An 18,257-nucleotide genomic window follows, 5' to 3' on the forward strand; every position below is an offset into this window, starting at 1 on the left:
TTTCACTTCAGAACCAATGGATTTGGCCTTTGCGAAGCTCTGTATAAAAGAGCAGAGTATTTTGAATAAATTGGAGTTTTACTCTCAGCAGCCTTCTGAGTGAGTCTTCTCATTCCCATCCTGCCTCGACAGCGACACCAGGTAGTTTGGGTGACTCGTGCTCTAAGAGCTCAGCTGTATGTAGCTGACACTTGAGGCCAAGTGACTCAGAAATAAGCATCTTTTCTGCACACGTGGTCAGCTTGTGACTTGGACAGATCCTCGAGCCTCTGGACTTCCGAACCCATCACAGGAGCCTAACGCTGCTTTGCTCAAAAACCCACTTGTGTGCTGAAGCAGCACCATGATGCCTCTTGTAGGCACAGATTGTGTCCATAACAGTAAATGAAGCAGTGTCAGCCAGTGCTGCAGGAACACAAGTGTTTATACTGATAAACTGTTGGAGACAGTCGTTGCATGCTTTTAACTCTAACTGACACTTCCCTAAACATTTTCTTCAGGAAAATGCAACAGCCAGTACAAGGTAAGTACAAGGTAAGTACAGTTCCTGAAAGGTCTGTTTAAGGGAACAATTACACTCTCTTCAGGATGAGGTAATAATCTGAGTTTGCCTAAATGTCATAAAAGGCTCCTGGATCTGCTTATTTTACAAGTCAGTCATAGCAAGCTGGATCCCAGACCTTGGCCTGGATTTGTTGAGGGCTCACTATTCAAAAGTATTTCAGGCCATTGACACTAATGCTTTCTGCTGAAAGCTGGGTTTGTCAGATATCCTGGCCATTGCTAGTGCCAGATCAGTCACCCTGGTTCACAAAAAAATTATTCTCATTTTTCAATGGGAAAACTGAAATTTATCTCTCATCTAAACCTGAAATTTATTTTAATTTTGACTGAAGGAATCACTGATAACGATATAGTTCAGTCTCCAGAGTTCACTCAAACCTTGGTCTTGTCTAAGTTAGTAAAAGTGTCAGTCAACAGACAAATGTTCACCCGGAATGGAAACAAATTACTGAATCAATTATGATTGCTTATTAAAACCAAAATTTCCTATCACAATTGAACCTAGCTAAACTGAAACTAGTACCTAAAACTAGTCTACTTCATTTTAATTTACTCCAATCATTTCAATTTTAAATGGAGTAACTTTTAATTTACTCAAATTGTTTAATCAGCTTAAAACTGTTTTATCTTAACTCTCTTTTCCACACACTGAAATTTTCATCTAGCTTTGACCATATCAGTAAATCACCTCAATGTCTACTTATTCTGATCTTTATTCAGATTTAGTTCTATATCAATTAGTTCAGTCTTCAGGGATGTTGGTCTGAGACTAAATTCAGCTTTTTAAAGGTCAATGAACAGTCACTCTACAAGTTATTTATACAGAATATTCACAGGAAATTAATTGCATAAATGCATGCACTTTTAGTAAATAATCCATTTTATACTGCTTTAAGAAATGCGTGATTGACATGAATATGTCTCTTGGCATATTAATCTTTTTTATAAATAGTGGAAATCATCATTACTGGAGGTAAAATGGCCATAATATAGATGGAGAAAATATGCTAAATAGAAAATTACTCTCTGTGAGCGAAATTTAATTATTCTCCAGAAGTCTCAATCCTGACATTGTAGAAATCATGCAATCCCTATTGGATACAACTAAAAATTATAAATTCATTACTTTTCCCTTCTAATGGCAAAATTATTTTTATCCAACACTTCAGCTTAGCTCCATCTTCGTGTATCAACTTCCTTAATCTTTGGTTTGTCACTGAATATTTATTAGGGAGAAAGGGAAAGCCTTTTCATTTGAAGCCGAACTGTATGATTATCTGTCTCTAACCTGCTTTCCCCCAGAATAATGCTCAGAAGGGAAAGGGTTAAGAAGCCTTTAAAAGCACTTGACAGCATGTAGAAGGAAGGGTGAGAAAGCTGATATTATACAGCAACTATGAGAGCATTAGGGGAAGAGATGATAATGAATGAGGACAAAAGGAGACTGTCAGGCCAAAGGCAAAAGAGGAAGAAAATTACCTGGTCTGGGTAGTAAAAATACCTTCATCTGGGCATTTTACCTGTTCTTTCTTCAAACACTAGGAAAATATTTTAACTGAAAATTTTCAATACTACAGAAAATGCACTTACCCTGTGCTGATTGTACTACACCAGATTTAGGCAGAGACTGTGATCACAAAGAGCTCAGTTACTCTCCTCCCCTGTTACACCCTGGTATCTTCCCCTAAACTCTTCTCTCCACTCCCACTGAGAGAGAAGATTGGTCAAAGCTGCTCAGCAGAAGGACCCGGTTTCAGGGACATGGAGGTAAAGAGCTCTTCCACGTGCAATCCTGCATTTGCAAGGCAGTTTCACGGTGCATGGCAGAGCAGCCCCTCTCTGCAGGGCAGACCTACGGCAAAGCTCAGCACCATGCCCTACATGGAGCACAAGCCGGGTTCTTGCTCTTCCAGAACCAAAACTGGGATATCCTAATGGGAATTAGGCTTTAAGAGGTCACCTCTAGGCAGCTTTTAGATGCTGATGGATGCATTCACAATGAAGAGCAAGGAATGACAGATAAATTATTGATATTTATGACTTCAAAGGTACACACCACTCTGCTTTCTTGCAGTAGATGCTAGAGCTCACTGTGTCATTGTGGCATTTTTATGCTGTTCACAGGTAGAAATAGAAGCATACCTGATTCTAATAAGTGACATTTGTTGCTAGGGTAGGAGGTTTTCACAGGATTATATGCAAAAATAAAACATAAAATAGAAGCCTTAGCTCCTTGACATAATCCTTTCCTGACGGGGTTGAGATTTCTTTTTTGTTATTGTGTGAGCTCAGCAGATTCAGCCTAAGCACAGCTCATCAGCTTTCTACTTCTGCTGTCACTGGGTAAGCATATGTCACAATTCACTGAACACCTCAAAGTCATTTACCAGCCCCTTCTGAAATCAGTTCTGTAACAGGATTTCCACAGGTGATGCAAACTGCATGCTGGCAGCTTCACATTACTAAGCTGCCTAAAGGTCCTGCCCGGGGCTGGGAGAAAGGGTATCCATGTTTTGCTCTTTGTGTAAGCATTCACACATGATAGTCCCAGAGCCATAATGTTGAAAGAACAAGGAGCTCTCTGTTACTTCCATGGAAGGAAAGCATTTCACTCCAGGAGGCATCATCTATGGGAAGTGCAGAGTTGCCTTAGGGATCACTCTGAGGAGAACACTCACAGACTGACCCACATGTGCCACCCTGGGGTGTCAGACACTGCCCTCCCCCTGCCTGCAGTCCCTATGGATGCTACCAGAACTATTGGGCCGGGAGTTTCTTGTCAAGAGCATCGCCAAATGAGACACAGCTAACTCTGGGGATGCCTCCTTTTTGGCCAGGCAGGAAATACTGGGCTGAGTTTGTGACTGAAAAAGGTAAAACCCAGTGAACGGGGTGAATGCAGCATGGAAATAAACATCCTCAGGCTGAACAAGGAGCTCAGGCCTGGGGCAGAGGTCAGGAGTGGCATTTAGGCAGCTGTTCTCCAAAAGGAGTGATGAGTTTTTGGGCTTGCAAGGTGGACCCTTCCTTCAGGTTGAAATCACAGAAATAGGAGCTTTCTCCAAAGGCAAGAAAGATGATAATCATCCATGCCCATCGCAATTTCTTTGAGAATTTAAACAGTTAAACAGATTTAGTAAAGTATATAAACTCCAATTCCTAAAATGCCATATAAACCATAGATGAGAGAACAGTCTGGCAGAGCTTCACAACCCATGAAATGGAACCTTCTGGGCAAGATGGCAGCAGTTTCTGGCACAAAGTGTGGTCTGGCACAGCCTGAGAGTATGGGCAGACTATGTGGGAGTAAACTCAGTCTTGAAGTGCTGAAGAAAGAGAGGTATGGACCAGGAAAGAGAAGACAGAAGTTGATTTAACAATTGGCCTTGACATAAACCTTCATCTGACTGGTCCTTGGGTAACCAGGATTAATTCAGGAATTTAGGAAGAGTTGTCACTTAATTCTCTTAGACACGTGCAGGCTCTAGGACAGAACATTTAAATAATTGAGAGCAAAGGATACTTTTCCAAACATCATTTTCGATTAGTTTGTGTAACTGTTAAAAAACATTTCTCTGTTTAATATTCCAGAGAGATTCCGTAACAGTCTATGGTAATGAAGAAATCCTGAAAATTCATTACTTAATTTTGTTTCTTTCCTAAAACATGGTCCTGAGTAAGACACTAGCTTAAGTCTATAATAAAATACCAACTTTATTTCCTAAAGAACCTGTAAGTGAATTTAGCCCAGTTACTGCCACTGAAGCTGCAACACACTTTTGTACAAACTTTTGATGCATTTTATGCTTATTAAGTTTTCTTTAATTTCGAAATGCCTAGGTCATCTTTGCACACCAACAGGATAAATATATGGTAAATACATAGAAGAAATTACTCAATTCAATTTTTTAAGGGAATAATGTATGTGATATTACTACACATGATTTTGTTGTGCGGATGGGTGAAGCGCAAAACCATAGGTATTCTGTTTTTTATCATATAGCTTTTTCTTTGATGCTTCTACAAAGTCCTAATGTTGCTGACTTGAATACTATAGCAATTATTAATTTCATCACACCAATAAACACTGAGCAAGCTCGGCCCTGAAATGCACTCCTCAAAGACATGAAACACATAATACAATCAGTTGCACATGATGAAGCAGGTGTTTAGTGTGGACTTCAATGGCAGCTCTAGATCCAAAAAGTGTTTGTGCTATGTGTCAAAGCATGGTGTGTGTGCTCACTGAACTATACCTTAGTACTTCAGGTACATTTCACTCCTCTGAATGTTGAAATGATTAAACAGAACTTCAGCAACACCACTAATTAACAAATTGCTGTCCCAGAGCCTCAGCATTTAACTCTATTTCATATTATTTTGAGAGCATGACTGACTCTGCTCTTGTACCCTGTAAGTTCTATTCATGGTCCATCCTGGCACACTAATGATTGATGTACTGCTTAGACACACAGCTTGAAAATGAAACAGTCCCTTCTTGCACCAGAGCCAACATCAGCAAGGACCACTGACACGTCTGCGCGTGCTTAACAGTGCTGACAAAGCTGGTCAGAAGTGACTTTTCATGGCTCTCAGTTCCATCCCTTAACCACATCTGTATGGCTTAGCAGGGCTGCATGCCTCTCAGAGATGTTGCAAAAGGCTCTAGAGAGCAAACAAATTAGGGACAAAACATGAGATAGAACTGTCACTGGTTTTGAAAATAAAATCTCTATTCTTGCTTCATTGTTATTCTGTCTCTCATTGCAATGGAAAGTTAATTTTGCACGTTTCAAACAAGCTGACTTATGCAAAAGATGATTTGGCAAAGTACTGCTGAATTCTGCAGAGACATTGATAATTTGCCTGAAAGAAAACACAGTTGTTTTATCAATAAGGCTTGTTTAGAGTGGTGTAGATATAAAAGTATTATTGGTAAACTTTACTTGTGTCAGCACTAAGATTTGGTTGGACTTGCAAAAACAAGCAAACTAGTGTAGCATTCTTGAATTTAAGCTAAGATTCATCTTGTGTCTTTCATGAGTGTGTTCCTCATTTACCCAGTTTGATGCTAGACTAATCTACCATTCTGCAATTCCATACCAAAAATAAAGAGGATTCCTTTGGTATAAATATTTTTTATTTTCTCAATATTTGTCTTTGATTCTTCAATATTAATATAGTCTCATTGTTTTTTAGGGTCAGAATGATTTTTCTGATGCAAAGTTTTCATTCTGTTAATTTCCCAGCCTGATGCCATAAGCATTTAGAAGTTGCACATTCATCAGAAAGTGTTAGTGTACTTCCACCACTGTTTCTGCCTATCTGAAGTGTTACTCTGGAGTTCCTCATCTTTGCTGCCTGAAACTGAACTGATACAATTCCCTATCACTGAAAAGTCCCATATTGTTTGACAATTTTAAAGGCAGCAGTATGTCAAATGTGAGCCTCAGGATCTTTAACATGAAAAAAGTATATGAGATGCATACTGCTCCATGAACCTAACTTGCTCTTTTTAGTTTGTGCTGATGAAGATTATTACTGTAAAAAAAAAGGATATGCTGTAACTAGTGAAGATTTGTAGCTATAGTGCTGCTCTCTAGATTTCAAAAGATTTGAAATAAGAGGATTTCTGCCCCTCACACTTGATATCTATATTCAGTGAAGCTAGCTGAGGTGTAGAAATCAGCAAAATACAATTCCTTACTAAATAGATAACAAGTGTCAGCTATTTCCAATGGGGAGAATAAAAAGTTGCAGAGAACCTCTAATATAAAACCTTACTCTTGAAACAGAGCAAGATTGAAAGGGTTTTGGACTGTTTCCTGCCATTCCCAAATGCAGAACCCTGCACACTGCATGCATTCCATATGGAGATCCTCTGCTGGAAGTCAGCAAGAGACAATAGCTTCACTAGACAAATAGCTGTCTCCATCCAAAGAATAATGGCTGCACTGCTTCTAGAAGTATTTGCATCCTGCATGTCCCAGAATGGCTTCTTAATATGATTCTTATGTGGTCCTATTTCCAACACTGAAAATTAACCAGGGTATTTGGAAATAATGCTTCTAAGCATGAACTTTTAAAGGTGACTTTGTAAAGCCTAACTCTGTTGAATTTTGATTTCGGAAAAGCAAGTGGGCAATTAACTTTCAGGACAGAATGGTAGTTGAGCAAGACTAATAGTGACAGAAAAAAAACCAAACACAAAGATGCAAACACAAAGCACTTATTCTCCGGATAAAAGTTTTCTTTTGAAATTTTAAAATGAGGAATCAAAGGTTCCTTTGTGGTTTTTAGCAATTAGTTTCTTAACAGAGAATTTAATAACCATGGACAAACAAGATTAAGTATAAAGAGAGATTTGCCAGGGAAAAAAAAGAATTTAGCTTCTTGCGAGACACTTTCCACACATTCCAGATAAAGTATTTCCTTCTGGAAAGAAATTGTCAAAAAATTAGAAGTAGGTAACATCTTTCTCAGGAACAGTTCAGACACCTGCACTATAAATATAGAAAAGCATACAACTATTAAGTTCCTCAAAGAAGACAAATTCTTCCACAGATTTTCATCATTCTTACTGACTACAGGGCTAGGGCAGAAGTAGCATGTTACAAACACATTTTTCAGGTAAAATCTTGACCCAATTAAAAAATCTTTCATTGTCTCCATTTAGACTATAATTTCACATTGGAGTGGCTATAATCTATACTGAACCCTTACTGTCATTTTTATTTTTAAGGATATGCTACTCATAATCAGCTCAAGGACCACACAAAATTTCTATTTATTTAGAAATTGTAACAATGTTGTGCTACAACTTGTGGGATAATAAAATCCCAGCTGTCAGATAAAGAAAATTAGAAAAGTAGATATATATAATTTATTATTTAAGAATATACATGTATTAAAATAAATAAATTAATTAGGGTGCATTTCAGAGAATGGATAGTTAAACCAAGAATATGATAACAAAAATACTTCAATAAGGAGGATTTCTGTGTAGTCTGCCTCTCATTTCTTTGCTTTCTAGTCAGACTTTCAATGAACTAATGGTATGCCCACAAATATATAAATAATAAATGTGCTATATATTATAAAAATATATCTTATTGTTTGAGATGACTACTCCAAACAAATCTCAGCTGCAAAAAAAAACTCACTTTGAAATTTATTTACTGATATCTTTTAGAAGTTCATTAAAAATATCTTCTTATCTTCTGGATAGTGCAGCTCTAATAACAGCATATTTAAGTGTGGAAGATACAATATTCAAGTCCAATGAAATCACAGAATCAAAGAATTAACTAGGTTGGAAAAGACCTTGGAGATCGTTGAGTCCAACCTATGATCTAACATCACCTCATCAACTAAACCATGGCATGAAATTATTAGAAATGAAGCAATTGTGGAAAAAATACAAATCTCTAAAAATTAGCTTAATACTTTAGCTCACATTTTACACTCAAAATCTTGCAATGAAACCACCAACCCACTAAAGTATTTGAAGGAAGATTCCACAAGCTCCATGCAGCTTGCCTGTAGAAGGGCTGTGAACAATCTAACAGCACAACCATTCCTAATTAGAGCTGAAATGTCAGGTTTAAAAAGTAAGAACATCTTCTTCTGCAGCTGGTGAACTGACAGAAGAACAGAAAAGCAATGTGAGCAATATCTCAAACTGTCATTTCTGATTTAGCATTAAATGTAATTACAATGGAATGTTAAAAGAATATATCCATGCCCACAGACCTTTAGCAATCATATATTGAATAAAACTGCTTGATGAAATGTTAAGTCTGCCCCTTTGTACCACATTTAAGTTTTCTATGAATCCATCCTTTTATATTACAAAAGACCCCATAAATTTTATCAATTTGTTAGATAGAATTTAGAGATGTATGTGGAATACAACAGAACAGAATATTTCTTCAATTTTCAAATTCACTGATATTCATCATAATTTTCTTTATACCAATGCAGCTATCAGAATTACCAAAAGGACCAAGTTTCTCTAAATGATACATTAAGCCCAAGAAAAGATTCTTAAACCTGAAATTCTGACTGGTGACATAAGCAGAACAGGTCCTCATTTGTCTGTCTGGTAGTTAACAAAGAAGTTAAGAACTTTGCCATACCAGATTATCAAGATTTCAGGTTTTACTTATGAGAAAAACTGATACAACTAAATTATGATTAAACAAACTGAAGGAATTCATGACTCTGCCTTTAAAGGTGTGTATTGGAAGATACAAGGTTATTTAATCACCATTTTGTTTGTTTTTTTTAATCAAAAAGCCATGCAGGTGGGACCAGAAGTGCATTGTCACACTGTTCTCTTCTGATTCAATAAGGAGCTGCCAACTGGTTTGTTTACAGGAAAGGTCAAAAGCCAGAGGAGAAATCAGAATGGGTAACAGTGCATACCTGAATACTTAAGATGAATCATTAAGATGAAAGGTGAGGTCAACATTTTCACCACAGCTAAACAGAAAAGCACGCTTTTTTTTTTTTTTTTTTTTTTTTAAAGACTAAAAACTGTCCATTCTGGTGATATTGCAACACAATCCCTTTCCCATGTGCTCATCTGAACTAGACAGCTGCATTGTCCACTGAGGGCACCATGCTTCATCCTGCGCTGGGTTTCTGTTATTTTGGCATGCTAGAGAAAGCAGCTTCTCTTGCAGGTAGAACTATACCAAAGCATTGGAAGAAGTGATTTTGTAAGCCTCCCTCACGGAAAAACAGGACTGGTACTGGCCAAAAACATTGGCAAATACTGGGTCATAAAATAAATGTAGCATAATGTCAGTCCGGATGGAAGGAGCTGGAAATTGCCTTCATTCCACATTTGGAAAGTAGCTTCCATGGAAGACTGTTAAGAAAAGGAGATATTTTAGAAATGTTGAGTCACTGTGTTTTGACATTTCATTTAATGTCAACTTTTATTTTTGTTTTGAAATGGTATTTTTCATTCCCAAATTGCCTTCTAAAGGGAAGGTTAACAAACATTTCAACTGACATCTCCAAAGATGTGGTTGTTTGAGGTTTTTTTACAAATAGACTTCAAATTTACTTTTTTTTCCAACCAAAGCAAGTCTACTACATGATCAGGTTTCATTTAAAGGCTTAGAAAGCCAAAGTCTGTGGAGATCTTTGAATTATCACATCAGAAGATAACTGCAAGAGCTCAAGATCTTGTTATTAAAAAGAAAAAAAATCATAAAAGCACTCCTCTCCTGTCCCTTATATTTTCCTTCTCCGAAACCCCAGTAATTTTCCTCCTTTATCTGGGATCCATTTTCTCCAGTCTGTTTGTAAGCAGCAAGATCTGTCTCCAAGCAGAATTTTTGCTTAAATCTTCCTCTTTTCACAGTAAATCTATTAACTCCTTCCATGTATATTTTCTGTGTTCCAAGGTCTTACCTTACCTTACTGTCATTGCAGCCTGGTGGATCTCTGGACTCCAACTCTGCTGACCCAAGTCAATTCCACAAGCTCTTTCTGAGTGACATTATGTCCCAGTTCAGCAAGATGTTAATGGTAAAAAGTGAAAATAATTAAGCAATCCAAGCATTCATACACGTAACTAATTAGTCTAGGAGAAGCAGGAAATAGACAGTATGTTCTGAATAAGTTCTGTTAATGAAGAATGGTCTGACAGAGACAATTCTAATTGCACCCTGGTATGTCTAATCTAATTATCTTAATAGTTTATTTGCACTCTAAATCATCTCTGTCAGCTCAGATATGGAAATCTGGTAGATATCACACAGTGCTTGTGAAGTCTAATGAGAACATCTCTCTTCCCTGAATGCTCGTTCTATCTGAGCGTGAGTGTCGCATTGCTCTGAATACTAGGCCAACTGGGAATTCCTTGATGAAAATGCTCTTTGAGTATTTTTCTTGGGAAAGACCAGCTCATCACCGAAAAGTGTTTGCAGGAACATTGTTTGAGACACTTCTCAGGTAGGTTGTTCCTCCTTTGGGACTTGTAGTCCATAGTACTTTGGAGTACTTCTAAGACCAGGACCAAAAGATTATCATTTGCATAAGGAATATTCATCCCACACTGATTATTTATCTTATAAATATATTCTCAACACCAACTTCTTGAATAAGCCCTCACCAGCCAGGGCTATTCTTCTTTGTACTAGATAGAGCAACCTCATTAAGGACTGAAACAATCTATTCTATATCACTTAGGCCTGGTGGAGAGACGGTGGATGCAGTACTTGAAAGACTCTGGAAGTCAAGTGATGCTGACAATAAGGAAAGTTAACCCAAGAGCCTGAAAAGCTATAACCTATGCCAGTGTTTGACTGCATGATATTTCAAACTTCTAGGCAGAAAATTATTCAGAAAATTTGAGAGTATTCTGAGCAATAAAAATGGTCAAGGAAAAAGTGAGGACAGTTTCTTGACAGAAAACCAGACAGTCGGACTAGACAGACAAAGATGACCAGGTGCCATGTAACAAATGGTCATGCTAATCTCAGCCATTACAGGTGGAGTATTACCAATTATTTAAAAAGCATATCATAAAGAGGTGTTTAACTTCATTAAGAAATATAATTTTCAAATCGGTGTAGGCAAGCAAAAAAAATTAAAAGTGAATTCCTTCAGTACATCACAAGGTGCAGGAAGATATTAGGCATCTCAAAGTCAAAATAAATGACAGCAATCACAGTACTGCTGAATTCTGTTCAAGTCACATGTATTCAGAGCTGCATAACTAAAAGGTGTCATGTCATACTGCAACAGCCAACACTGAAACATCCCAGAAACTGCTTAGATATCTACACAGTCAGCTAAACAGGTGAGAGAGATCCCAAAAGTATGCCCAGTTCTGTCAGGTGTGTGAGGATTTCAGAGGTTCATCCACACACACACACACACACACTTGAGAGACATTTTGGGAGTCTTTAGTGTATTCCAGCTGGTCTCCATGGCTGTGGATATCCCCTACACCTCTGTCACAGCTGTCAATCCTTTATGGAGGTGGTGGCCCTGGCATCCCTAGACACCTGTCTGAACAATTAAACGCCTCATAGCAAGCTGCAGGTCCCAGAAAGGCTGAACATCTTTGGGATCACCAGGAAGATCCTTTAAAGACCTGCATCTCCATCAGTCATTAAGGGAAGAAGAAAGCATGTACATAAAATATTTCCACTTTTGAGATGAATGGAAGGACTCTGAGACTGGAGAAATCAGTTGAGCGACCATCCTGAGATGCCTGCAGAGAAGTTGCATGCTCACAGAAAATCAGAATGATGACTATTCCTGTACAATACTAGAGCTGTAGGTGGCAACTCTGCACTCACAGCAAATCAAACTGATTAATATTTCATCATAGACATAAACTCTGCTTTTGAGGTATGCATGGAGAATGCTACCAGTGTCGTAATAACTGTAAGAAGCATTTTATGTTGGCATTGAAAAGAAGAGCTCTGAATGACTTTCTTGTTGAGACATAACCTAATTTATCATTCCTTTTGCACCATTAACCCAGATTTGTGTATTGACTGCCCTGTCTTGGCAGAAAATCTGTCTGCCAAGCAGCTGTCCATTCCCATCTGTCTTCCTCAGCCCCCCACAGTTGGTAGTGTCAGTTACCAGCAACCCGGTAGATCCTTCTGGAAAATTTCTTTCCAAGGGAGAATATCCAAGAAATGTTGCACAACCACCTCAATAGTCTTTAGCCCCAGAAGCCTCACTCATGCCCAGCTGAATAGCCAGGGCTCCCTAGCTCCCATATGTGGGCTGTGTGAGAAAATGACAGTGGGAAAGTATCTGCAGTCCAAATGCTAAAAATATTCAAACTTCCATTATTGTCAGCTTACTGATCAATGTTTTGAAAATTTCCAGTGATTGATTTTTTCTAATCTGCTTCTATGAAATGAGCTGGATGATCACTACTTATTGTGTCAAAGACAAGACTGTTTGAGGGGTACAGTGGAACATTTTGAACACCATCCTCTAAATCTAATTCTATGGACACAGACAATAAGTCACCCTTCAAGATGAAATTCTTAATGAGCAGTTTAACTTCTACCAGACAGACAAGAAAATTAAAAAGCCAAAATTTGCTGAAAGACAGGCATTCAGTGACATGATAGGAAGAATTCAGAAATACAATCCCTTAGGTAGTGCCTGGCAGACATAATCCATTAAAGTCTTTTTTTAAAAAATATTTTCTTCTCACTGCAGACTTTGTTTACAATAGTTTTTCTTTCTCTAATCCTCAAAAAGTTTGACAAACCTTTCCAAAAAACTGCTGTAATTTAAGAAAATGAGAAGCTTTATATACTGTACTTCCTAGCTTATGTATGTACTAATATGTGCAGGTTTATGCAAATGAATACATACGAAATTATATTTTTCACAATATTATAATGGCAACAGCAGGAGCATAAGAAAACCTTTCTGGGTTTAGAGTGTGTGTTTGTCTACCTTATTTCCTTATCTCTGCACAGATATCTAAAACTACTAACTTGAGTAGATAGGATGTTTTTTAATGGGAATTCCCATGAGGGGAAAACTCTTTGGACCTTCATTACTCTCTGATAAAGTACCCAACACTCATGAGTTTATGTGGAACTCAGTTGCACAAAAACAAATTGTATTTTGCAGATGCAGGCCTTGATTGTGAAAAAAAAGTACAGCTCTGTTCAGATAAATAAATGGAACTGCACATGAGTTCAAGGGCAAGTGCACCCACATATTTGCAGAACTGAATTTTCACTTTCATCCTTAATAGTGATAGCTTAAACCTTTCTTCCACACCTGTTTCATTTGGATTTTGCCCCTCTAAAACCTGGCGAAAATACCAAAAGCTCTCTAGAAGTACTTTTCTTTTTAAATAACTCGGACTGCTATAGCTGTTTCGAAAAAGAAAATCTATTCATGTCTGATAAGCACATGGTCTTATTCGAAAATTATTTATGACAACTGCTTTAACATTCATCCCATTCATACAATAGATTTCAGTGATAATACTGCCTCCATTTAAAATTGATTGACAGTGGATAAGACTCATATTTTGGTTACTTAAAATTTCACTGACACTAACCATTCATTTCAACATTCCCAGTCCTTCTGTTGTTTTTATTTCAGTTTAAAATTACTCAACTTTTCCACAGAACAAAACACTTCATGCTTGTATTGTAACATTTTCTAGCCATTGTACTGAGAACCATCAGAGCCTTCCTGGGGCAAAGGCATTTGTAACCCAAGTCCTTTACATCAAGGACAGGCTTTGTTCTTCCGATGTCAAAATTAATCCAAATGTTCATATTCTGGTCCTCTCATCCTAAGAAATAAAAAATGTTTGCACAGTGTTACTAAGTCTAGGTCAGTAAACTTCATCAGTTCCTTCTTCTGCACATTCCACCTTAATAGCACATCTCCTCTGTCATGCATTTCTCCAGAGATTACAGGAATTTTACTTTACAAGGATTCCAAGAGGTACAGCCAAGGAAATCTAATAAAAACAGTCCATTAGGAAATTCTAGAGTCAAGTCAAGACTCTTATTTGCCCCCAGTAGTAACAGTAAGTGCTCCTATACTATTTTTCCAAAGGATTCCCTATGGACAACAAGACTAATTCATGTTGCACAATAGTCTTTTGTTTCTAGGAAACCTGTCATGTATTGTAAGAGGTGGAAGATGCATTGAATGAAAAGGAAAAACAGGTTAAGGGAGTAAAATTGTGTCCTAGATTACTGTCTTCTACCCAGATGCCTACTACAGATGCCAAGTAAATAATTTATCATAAAAATGTTTGGTTGATCATTGTCTTCCTAAGATTTTAAAGCTCATTTTTTAGACACTTAAGATCCGTCTGTGGAAGTACTGTATGCTCAGTCTTGCAGCTGAAATTAATCATAACTAAGTTATTGGAATACAAGATTGTTTTTTTAATGATAAATGCCCCAGAGAAATTAAAAAAAAAAAAAAAAAAAAAAGCACCAGGCTACAAAACCCCCTGTCATTTCTGAAGAACTACATGAAATATTAGTTTTATTGTTTCAATAACAACAAGGAAAGCTAAGCATGGATTTTTTTCATTTCAAGGGGAACAATTCAAGAGAAAGTCAGAACATTAAAATTCTATTTTAAATCCTTACTCTTTAGATGTCAGAAAATTAGTTCAGGTCTCATAACTACTTGTTAGGGACTGATAGAAAGAGGTTGAGGGGAATGAATAAGTTTCTGAAAATATGAGTTGATAATCTGAGGCCCATAAAAATCTCTGGGTTGCAAACAGGCTCAGTAGTGGAAAAACCTCATTCACCCATTATTTGTTGAGGAACTGGAGCCCAGTGTTTTGAGGTGAAATTGCTGACCTCTACTACTCCACTTCAAGAGAAATCAGTTATCTGAAGCAATAATAAGTTATTTTTCCCTCTGTGGAACAGTCACCAGAAAGCAATATATTGCACTGCTTCATTAAAAAAGGGAGCCAGAACACCACAGCACCCTAAAAGTATCACTGTAAAGTGAAAAGTTCAGTTGGTCAAGAATATAAAACTGCAATTTCTTTTAAAGAAAAAGTAGTTGTTTTTATCTACGGGAAAATTTTTTATTCTTTTTTTTCTCCTCTGCTTCAGTCAGAAGGAAAAAAAAGCAAACATTTGTTTCAGATTTACCTGAATCAAAATATTTCAGTTGTCAAACGGAAATAAACTACTATTTGTCTTCTTTGATATACTACCCATTTATCTATGTAGTAAAGTCCCCAAGTCTGGCAGACTTGTTCTCCTGATGCAGTGGCGGGGGGAGGGGGGGGCAGGAAGAGAGGAAGAATCAGAATGATTATTGATAGTTGAATACTTAAATACAGGAATTTTTGAGGAAAATACACACTTATTTGTGAGAAAGATTTATTTGTTATAGAGCTGTATCATTCCGTCTATTGGAACTTCATAATTGGGTTTTATACTCAAAGGACAAATGTTTCTTTCCTGGTGCTTTATTTAAGCAAGTATTAATAGAAAAGCCCACTAGGTTATTAGTTGTTTTGTTTTGGTTTTTTTTTAATGTGACAAAGAGCAAGCTATAATTTACCTCTTCCTGAACTTATAGGAAATATTACTTTCTCCTGTAGGCATACTGTCAACATTAAAAATGCTTGTCATACAACAAAATGGAGTATTTGGCAAGCACAGGACAGATCTTATTTTGCTGGTATTTTAATTACCTATTTTAGAAAAAGTCTACCTTCATCAGCTTGGACTTTTCAAGTCCTTCTTATAAATAACTTCCTTGATGGAAATTACTGAGACCTACCTGACAGCATGAACAGCCCACACCTCAGCTGTTACACACCAGAATGGCTCACAGCTGAGGATCAGGACTAGCAAGAAACCTGGGGAGTGTGACAGAATGTTTCTCTAACACTTTCTATCCTCAGACCCTCTTGATCCAACTCTATTTTATTACTGCAGCAAAAGAGCAGCATAAATGTGATACTTTTTCCTCTTTAGCAGGAGTGTTTTGATTTACTGGAGGACAACTGGTGAAATACAAAGAAACATGGCCTAAGAAAATTTTACATTCATTTCAGTTAGTGGCACAGCAGAACTCTGCAGATGGCTGTGTCTGTCTAGAAGACGAGTTTTCCATTCCAGATCACGTTTTAGTCTTTCCTTTAAATGCAATTTTTAAAATAAGAAAAGGAGGGAGAAGAAATTTCCGCAGGTACTGATGCTGAAGGAGCCCAGTTCCTATGGATTTAGATCTTGCATAATTTTTATATGTCAGAGGCTATGTTGGAAGAAAAGTAAGTTCCAAGTTTTACTCTGCAAATTTGGTCCCTCAGGGCATACAGTGACCACATCTTAGCTTTATGGTAGGATGTGACATGAGCTCATAGCATGGCTTGGATGCAGCAGGGATTGCAGATATAGTTATGCATCGCTCATGGTACCCAAAGCAGTGTGCATTCCTCCTCTATGCCCCTTGTCAGATCTTTCCACCCAGAATTTCCTGGAATCCTGTGACCTGAGTACTCATAGCATAACAGATTTCTCAACTGAGACACTTCTACAGACTTTCTCCTCCACTGGCTAGACATTTTCACAAAGCTTTGAGAGTTTTATTACCTTTCAGGCTTCTACCTGTTGGCAAAATTTGGCTGAAACATTTGAAGAGGACAGGTGTTAGAGGGTGGGAAAGATGGAGGAAAGGGAAAGGTGCTGGTTACACTCCCAGACATGAAAAGTACACTCAAAAGAAAAAAGGCAAAGCAAACAAAGAATTCCAACTAAGTTCTGCACATAATACATTTCATAAAAGCTGCAATGTGTAAGCAAAAGCAGTAAAACACACTTTGCCATATATTATCAGATAACATGCAGAAACAAATGGATTATTCATTACAAACATCAATGATGAATGTGTTTTCAAATTCATATTGCTTTTTCTTATAGCTGTAAAGAGATTACATTGTTTAAATGCATGACTTGTAGCTTCACAAAGATTTACTAAATAATTTTTACTACATCTTCAACACTCGAACAGTCAAAATTTCCCCTCAGAGTCGACCCATTCTGAACCCAAGTTGACCTAAACCAATACAGAACAAGATTTGCAATGTTCCTAAAAGACATAGTGGGTGATAAAATTCCTACACTTATTTGCAGGCACAGGCATGGAAAACTTTATTTAAACTACTGGTCATTATGGATTTGTTTTGCCTATAACACAAATTTATTAAAATACATATTATTGTTATTACAGGGTACTGCAGACAAAAGTAATGATGTGTAGATGGATCAGGGCAGAGGCACTGATGCTTTCAGATACTATCAGAGCACTATGATAATAAATACCTCTGTGTAAAAGCATAGATCTTCTAGTGTCCTTTAGACCTTATTAAAGGTCCTTCCCCAAATCAGTGTCACAAAAGATAAATACTTGTGCTGAAAAATCTATATGTGTCCCTAAAAGATGCACCAGGACTTTTGCAAGTGGTCATTGTCAATGGTTTACAAGTTATAAGATGGTTTACAGGTTATAAGATGTTCCTCTGTCTGTCAGAGCAAATACTTTTTTTTAAGGTAATCTCAATTTAAGTTTTTCAATATGAGCAATATTTAATTCTTTTTCCTCAATCCTGGATACCAAAAATGCACCCTCTGCCTAAGAATAGCTTCTGCCATTTCTTTTCTAAAGATTTTTGTGCACTACGGCTGAGACATCTCCTGAAACTTGCATGTCTATGCCCAGTTGCCTTTCCCTGCAAGCCCTTAACTCTTCAGCCTTTTTTCTCTCAAAAATAACTAAAGAAAAAATTTTTCCCCATCTCCATTCATCTCAGCCACATTGCACTAATACAAGGCAAAAAAAAGTCTTTTCCAGTTTCCAAAGATGGATAAAACCAGACTCAACTGATAATTACCTCCTCTTTAAGATTTCGCTGATCAAAGCTAATCTTTTGCTCAAAGAAACTTTCCTTCATAAAATACTGAGTCCTGGCTGGTTCCAATCATGCTGTTAAATAAATAAAAAGTATCTAAATCAGGCTTCTATCTGAACTGTGCTAAAAATTTTTTCCTGCATGAAGAATCTCATAAGAATGAAGTTGGGCCTGTACTCCAGTCTCAGAAAGGTTTCTCAATTAGGAGTTAATTGAAATTGCTCTGTGTTTGATGATCTCCTACTATTTTCGTTAACTTTTCTAAAATAAG

This window comes from Taeniopygia guttata, chromosome 2 (assembly GCF_048771995.1).
Source record: "Taeniopygia guttata chromosome 2, bTaeGut7.mat, whole genome shotgun sequence".
Classification (NCBI taxonomy): domain Eukaryota; kingdom Metazoa; phylum Chordata; class Aves; order Passeriformes; family Estrildidae; genus Taeniopygia; species Taeniopygia guttata.